We start from the raw sequence: 8,213 nt of genomic DNA on the forward strand, positions 1-8,213 counted from the left end.
CGCCCCCGGCACCACCGGCACGCGCGCGTTGCGTACGTGTTGCGTCACTTCCGCGACGCTTCGGATTTCCGGGGTCTGGATGTTGCAGCCAGAAAGGATTATTGGTGACCAGAAAGGCTGTGGAGACAACGCTTGGGTCTTGGCCCAGCGAGTGTCCGTCACTCGCGAGAAGTCGCTGTTTCCCCTGTCTTTCCTTACTCCGTGCTTTCATCTTCTGCTTGCACTAGCCTGAGGGCGACAGGAGGCCCTGAGGACAGTCGTAGCGAGGAATGGGACCTCCGAGTCTAAGAGGAACCCGTTGTCCAGGAGACACGTCCCGGATCTTAACGAAGGCGGCCGCCGGAAGATGAGGAGTTAGCAGGGACTTGGTAGTCAGAGAAGAGATCGGGGGAGAGATAACGTGGGGCTGCCGGACCGGAAAGATAACAATCCCACTCCACAGTTGAGACGCAAAGTCACCGCCTTCGTTATCTCCCGGGGCCAAGAACCGTCCGGATGGAGGAGATAAGTAATAGAAAAGGGGAGAAAGAAAAGAAAGAAGATGAGAGCCCATAAGCCCTACAAATGATCAACCCGGAACTATTAGACAATCTTCCAGCTATGGAAAAACCACCCTTCCCGACTGGCTGAATGCTTTTTTCTGTCTTGATTAATGCTTGTCATCTCTTCTGAGTCTATGTTGTTGTTGTTGTTCCTGGGCACTCAGTTCTTGCTCACCTCGAGGAAGAACAAGGGCACCTGGGCAGGTGGCCCTCAGAACTGACACTCTCGGTTTGCCTTCATAAATCTCAGGACTTTAAATGGAAGGGAATTAATCTAAGAGCAACCAGGCTGTAATGCCAGCACTAGGGTAGTGGAGACAGGATCAAGAGTTCTCATCCCGGGTATCTTGGCCTGGGCGACTCAGACCCTGTCTGGGAATTAAAAAGCCAGCTGTGGTGACGTATTACTCTAATGTCAAGTAACCCTGTATCTCCCCCCCCCCCCCAGAAAAAAAAGGAAAGGAAGGCTGTGGGTATACCTTCCTAGCCAGAGCACATGTGGATGGTGCAGGAGTTTTGTGTGCTATTGATGGCCCAAGTTGTACTTGACCCAAGGACCTAGGGTACCAGACACGATCAAATTAGCCTGGGAAAATGGCTCCAAGCCAGATGGGTTGTTTTGTTTTGATTTTGTTTAGTTTTTCGAGACAGGGTTTCTCTGTGTAAAGGCCCTAGCTGTCCTGGAACTCGCTCTTGTAGACCAGGCTGGCCTCCAACTCACAGAGATCTGCCTGCCTCTGTCTCCCGAATGATGGGATTAAAGGCGAGCGCCACCACCTCCCGGTTTCCAAGCTGGATGTTTAAGGTCTATGAAGATTAAAGACACAGGCACTTGCAGGAGTGAGATGAAGGCAAGTTTTATTAAAGAGGATGGCAAGTAAGATAGCTAAAGAGATGGCTCAGTGAGGAAAGACTGGCCGTGCAGGCTTGGCAACCTGAATCCAAATCATAAGGATGGAAGGAAAGAACCAACTCACAAAGTTGTCCTCTGACCTCCATGGCACATGCATCCACACACAAGAATCATGATTTCTAAAAGTTTAAAAGAGGCAAAGTGAGGGAGACTCCCTATTTACTCCCTATTTACTAGAGCAGAAAAATACCACGGCATCAGCAAAGCAGGGCAGGATTGTTAGCAGCCATCCTACAATTTAGTCTGCTGTAATTAGCTGCAGTAGAGAGGGAGAAGGGCAGGCTAGGCAGCGGTAGCGCACACCTTTAGTCCCAGCACACAGGAGGCAGATACAGGAGGATCTCTGTGAGTCTGAAGCCAAGCTGGTCTACAGCACGACTTAGAGGACAGCCAGGGCTACACAGGGAAACACTGTCTTGAAAAACCAAAGGGGGGGGGTAGTAATAATGACTAGCATTATATATTGTATATCCGTCAGGCCAGCTGACACTGACCTGGCTTCATCGGGTCCCTTGGCTATCTCATACCTGACTTCAAACTTCCTTGTTTCTCATCCCTAGTGTTCGTGGCTTCCTTGCTTAAACTAATCTCTCTGTTTCTCTCTCTGTCTCTTGCTCGCTCGCTCTCCCTTTCCCTCCTTCTCTTCCCGCCCCCCCCCACTTGTCTTGTTTGTTTTTTGAGGCAGTTTCTCTGTGTAGACCAGGCTGGCCTTGAATTCATCGAGATCCACCTGCTTTGCCTCCCAAATGCTGGGATTACAGGAGTGCGCCACCACCACCCGGCTGGTGCTTGAACTCTTAACAGTCTTTTAAACCTTAGCTCCATTTTCACTACAAAATGTGTGAGCAACTTGCAATTATCACCACAAACCCTTTTCCTTTCCTACCTTTTATAGAAGAGTAGCTCCCGCCTGCAGAGGCCATAGGTTCAAGCCTCAGAAAAAAAAAAAAAAAAATCTGAGTATAACTGATAACTGAGACCTAAGAGTTAAATAAGTTAGCCAGTGCTATACAGCATTGATAGTTGGGGCACAAACAGAACCTAGTTTCAATTCCCATTTCAGGAATGTCAGAGGCAACAGAGCAGTGTTGTCTGCCTTGGAATGTGTTCTAAAAAGCTACACTCGGGTTAAAGATCCTATAGACTGATTTTGGAGAGTTGGAATGTTGTAGATCATATCTCAGACTGTCCTTCGGTCTGCTTAACAGCCATTTATCAGTCGCTCTGTCTGTCTCTGGCTCCTTTTGACCATCGGGTAAAATCTTTGGAATGTATTCGCACATTCCAATCATAGCGTCCACCAGTCCGAAAGCTGGAAATGTCAACAGACATTTAGGTGCCAGAAGCCTAAAGCAGAGATTTCCCTCACTTTGCTCTAACTCCCTACCCGGTGTCCCAACCAGTGTGTGTGGCAAATGCATTCATGTATGACTTACTCACTGACTATGAAAAGTTCACATATGATGATGGTGCGTGCCATTAATGATAGGAGGCTTAGGCAGGAAGATTAGGAGTTCAATTTCATCATCAGCTACATGGTGAGTCTGAGGCCAGTCTTCTCTACATATCTTTAAAAAAAAAAGTTAATGTAACCACCACCATAGTGGATAAATGCATCATCTGGGACAATCTGAAGGTGCTAGAAGGGCCGTGGTCACTCACATTTGACTGCAAACACACCCCTTTCCTGTGGAGTGATGGCTGGCCTGTGTCCATAGGCTCAATACAAGATGCTGTGTGTGGCGCATCCGAGTGCAGTCACCAAACGCCAACCTGAGCTGCAGTCCCTGCTTTCAGGCTAATCATTTATCTCACCGTTTACCTAGTGGGGGTTCCTGGACTCCCCCCTCAAGGTTTCCTTAAGTGCCTATTGTTCAACAGATTATAGAACAAAGGTCCCTCTGCTGAGGAGTTCAGTTCTGAGGGCCAGGGACAAGGAGATGGCTGACTTGGTAAACACACTCGACCAAGCCGGATGACCTGAGCTCAAGCCCTGAGACCCAGATGGTAGGAAAGAACTGGTTTCTGCAAGTTGTCCTCTGCCCTCAGTGTGTGGCGTGGCATGCACATGTGCAAGTACAAACGTGTGCGCACACAGAAATGTAATGTCTTTAAAAAAAAAAAACAGGCATGGTAGTAAACACCTTTCATCTAGCTAAGCACTCGGGAGGAAGAAGCAGGAGGATTTCTCCAAATTTGAAGCCAGGCTGGTCTACTCGGATATTTCCAGGACAGCCAGAGAAATGGTGAGACCCTGTCTCAAATTAAATAAAATTTTATTTTAAAATTAAAAATGAGTCAGGCATGGCTGCACACGCTTGTAGTCCCAGCAGTTGGGAGGCAGATGCAGGATCTATATGAGTTCAAGGCCAGCCTGGTCTACAGAGAGAGTTGCAGAACAGCCAGAGCTACACAGAGAAACCCTGTCTCAAAATGTAAAATAAGAAAAGAAAAGAAATACTGTTAAATTCTAGGTGGTGGAGCCAAAAAGAAATTTACATTCGCTGGTGATGAGTGAGGGAAATGATGCAGGGAAGGGGAAGTAATGCAAAGGAGAAACTGGCATCTGGGCTGGCATCATAGCCCAAGCTGGTAACACTTGGTGGCTGAAGCAGGAGAATTGTGAGTTGGAGTCCAGCCTTGACTGCAAAACAAGACTCTGTAGGAAGGAAGGGCGGGCGGGCAAGTGGACAAGACCAAGGTCAGCATGGGAAGGAACTAGCTGGAGCATGGGCCCTGGAAGCTCTGACTCATTGAGGCCATTAGTGGAACAATCTACCCTCGTGTCTTATCGCTCCTCTGCCAATTCTGATGTTGCTCATTGATTTAAAGGGGAAATTATCACACTGAGTACTTTTTTGCTCCAGTCGCAAATGGAAACCTGTTACTAAGTTACTATTTCGTATCTTCGTTAAAGCACTGGCTTAGTCCCAAAATGATTAATCTGCATGGTGTTCATAAACTTTCATTGCCCTGTCAATTTTTTAAATTTAATTTGTATGTTTATGGGGTTTTGCCTCCAGAGGCCAGAAGAGGGCACCAGATTCTCTGGAACTGGGGTTACAGAAGGTTGTGAACCGTCCTGTGGGTTCTAGGACTTGAGCCAGGGTCCTCTGGAAGAACAGCCAATGCTCTTAACCACTGAGTCACCTCTCCAGGCCCCTGCCCCAGCTTGTCATTGGTGATTACAATGTCTGAAGCTCCACATGGTCATGTTTCATCTTACACCAGTGTCCACTGGCCTCCTTTGTCTCCAAATTTGTCTTGGTCTGAAACACAAGCTGGGTAGGAGGGAAGGGGATAGAGAATTATCTTGGAAAGAAAGGCCTGTGGAGTTGGCTTCATGACTTTTCTGGGAAGGTATGAACAAATGTCTCTTCCCCACAGATGGACACAGAAAGCAGACCAAGGACACCGTCCCACCTAAGCCTGCCTTACTGACCCCTGTGTTTAATTAGGACTCCTTACATAAGAACAATAGCATGGACAATTTATGGACAGCCACAACACTGAAAAGCAGACCTCACAGCACACCCTCAGCATTTTTTTTTTTTTTTTTGAGACAGCATCTGATGCCCAGACTGACCCCAAGTTCATTATGCAGCAGAGGTTGGCTATGAACTTCTGATCCTCCTGCCTCCACCTCTCTTGTGTTGGGACTCCAGGCATGGATGGGCCACCACACCTGGCTCGAGGCCTGTCCTGACTGTGGATGACATATTGTAGTCAGTACAATGCACTATTTCTTCCAAAGCCAGAGTTCAGGGTCTTGGGAATTAAGCGGACAGAATGCAGAGTGTGGGCCACTAAAGTTTTGCTTCTTGTCCCCATGACACCAAAGTTGGTTTTTTACTATTTTAGATTTGGCCTGATCTCTATTTCTCGGTGCCTAACTAGCAGCCCCTGCTCCTATCCTGAGATCACCCTTTAAGACACACAGCTGTGGAGAGGGACGCTTGCCCTCACAGGCCAGCTCAGTTAGGTCTGTAGGAATTCTGCCCGTCTTCTCTCCTGCACACACATTACTCCAGGGGTTTGACGTGGACCTCAGACCAGCAGAGCTCAAGTGTAGATGATGGATTCTCAGGTTTCCCTGGTGGTCTTACCCGGTCTGCCCTCAGAACATCAACTCCTGCTTCCTGCTTCCTCGGAATTGCCACAAGCTTCTGCTCGAAGTTAAGGCTTCCCTAGCCCTTCCTTCTGCTCACCCTTCAGGCTGCATTTGTATCATGCCAGCTCTGTCTCTCTCAGTGCTGTGCTGGAGGGGACACAGTGGAGAGGCGCGCAAGTGTCGGTTTTAGGGTACTATTTTGTTTATAAGAGGCGATGATAAGACAGAGGAAGTCTCCAGATTCAGGTGAGGAATACCATTTGCTAGGCAAGGCACGGAGTTGGGAATCGACCTGAGGCTATGCTGTATCTTGTCTACAGCTTGGCTGGATCACTGAGTGAAAGTGGAGCCATTGAAGATAGACTGCTCAAGAGCAGAGGTCACAGGGTTCTTGGGGGTGAGCTAGAGAAACTCAAACTGATTCCAAAACCTTTGGGAGGACCATGGCTGAAATGATTAAGAGTACTTTGCCCAGTGATTAAGAGCACTTTGTTGTTCTTGCTGAAGACCTGGGTTCAGTTCCCAGCACCCAGAGGATCCCACACCTTCTGGTCTTCCTGGGAATGGCACGTGTGTATTTATGTGCACTGCCTGGCATCTGTGGAGGGCAGAAGAAGGTGTCAGATCCTCTGAAGCAGGAGTTATGGAAAGTTGTTGGCCTTCATGTGGGCACTGGGAATGGATGTGCTAGATGGACGTGCAGGCAAAACTAGTCTGCATAAAAACATTTTTAAAATAGGAAAATAAAAGCCAGGTGGTGGTGGTGCACACCTCTAATCCCAGCACCCAGGAGGCAGAGGCAGGTGAACCTCTGAGTTTGAGGCCAGCCTGATCTATAGAATGAGTTTCAGGACATGGAGGGCTATACAGAGAAACCCTGTCTTGAAACAACCCCCCTCAAAAAAAAAAAAAAAACAACACCTGGAATCAGGCATGATGGTACATGTCTCTGATTCCAGCATGCAGGGGTTGGGGATTAGAGGCAGGAGAAGCCCTGCAAGTTTAAGGCTAGCCTGATCTATATAGAGTTCAGCCCAGCTAGGACTACACAGCAAGACCCTCTGCCCTCTGTACTGATGAACTACACTTTGCCCGAGATGAGACAAAACAAGCCATTCCTCCTGTAAGGTGTTCCTGGAAGGTATTTGGCTGCAGAATTGAGAAAGGGAACAGATTCAGGAGGCAAGTGGGGGCTCAGCTAAACCAAGGGGTGTCTGTAGCACACAGTTGGGAGATTTCAGACGACAACATGGATGGATTGAAGATATGAGTCGGAGAGGACACAGTGCTCCGCAATGGGCTGTGTGTAAGTGAATGGTGACTGCCGGGGATTTGCAGGCTGTCGTGGACGGTGCCACCTGAGATTGGGGAAACTGATGGAGGTGTGTGTGGCAGAGAGGAGTAAAGAGCACCCACGTAGACATGACAGTAGTAATATTCAAAGCTGAGGAAAGCAGCCTAGACAAGATTATAAAGCAGGGTCAGTCAACACAGAAAAGTGATAGTTATCAACGGGTTGTCTCTGGGCAGCAAATTCACCTTTCATTGTCTTACCAAGAAGAGGGTAATAGAAAGGGAGAAACGGGAGACCTTTCGATTTTTACAAAAGTAATATTCCTCTTTGTCGGTAGTGGGCGCTGGTGAGCCACGGAAGAGTTCAGGCATTTATTTGTCTTTGTGGAAATGCAGGATCCAGCAGCAGCACCATTAGCCAGTACGCTTCTCCCATGGTTTTATTCTGAAGTGCCCCCCCCCCCCCAAGCAAGCATCCAGGGACTTCTCTGTCACTCTGGAAGCCATGGGCGTGACTTCTCCAACAAGAACTGGGCCTCAGTTTGGAGGGAGAAAGGAATTTTTCCTTTGACCTCTAACCCAACTCTAGGTAAGGCTTAAACTCCGTTACAGTCCTGACCCCTAAGGATAGGCCTTGACATTTTATATGACTGGGCAGACGGGTATGTGAAATAGGTAAACAAGTCAAACACTTCCTGAAAATAAATCATTCAAGAATTTATTTTAGGGTAATCCTTTGGTGCAGATATACAATTTTATCATCAACTATAAAAGGCGAAGGCAAATTTGCCTTCTAGTAAGATGAACAAAGAACTAAATCTTAGCTGAAAATTCGAGCATCTCCAGCGGCATTTCAGAGCTAACTGATTTTGTATAATCCTCAGTGCTGAGAACACTGCTTCACATGCATGCATAGCACAGAATGGAGGGATGCACAGGTTTATTTAAGAAATTGTAGCAGGGCCAGTGAGAGGGTCCTCCTGAGAACCCCAACATGCCGTCTTCAGGCTGCCCGACCCCACGTGCTGTGGTGCAAGTGTGCCCCACCGCACCCAGTGAATGAAGTCAAAGCAAAACACAACGGCATCGGGGTCTGAATGCGTGTGGTGGCACATGCCTGCAATCCCAGCTACTTGGGAGGCTAGCCTAGGCTACATGAAAGGCCTCACGAAAAGAGAAGTTTGAGGTAGGAAGAAGGCTGCGGCTGCGACACGGAAGCCACGTGTTCTGTCCACAGCACTGTATAAACTAGGAAGGTGGTTCATGTCTGTAACCCAGAAAGGAAGCAGAGGTGGGAGATTAGGAGATTTGCTTTGCTTTTTTTTTTTTTTTTTTTTTTTTTTTTTTTTTTTTT

This window comes from Alexandromys fortis, unplaced genomic scaffold (genome assembly GCF_014885135.2).
Source record: "Alexandromys fortis isolate MF-2015 unplaced genomic scaffold, M_Fortis_MF-2015_v1.1 scaffold_56, whole genome shotgun sequence".
In the NCBI taxonomy this organism is placed as follows: Eukaryota; Metazoa; Chordata; class Mammalia; order Rodentia; family Cricetidae; genus Alexandromys; species Alexandromys fortis.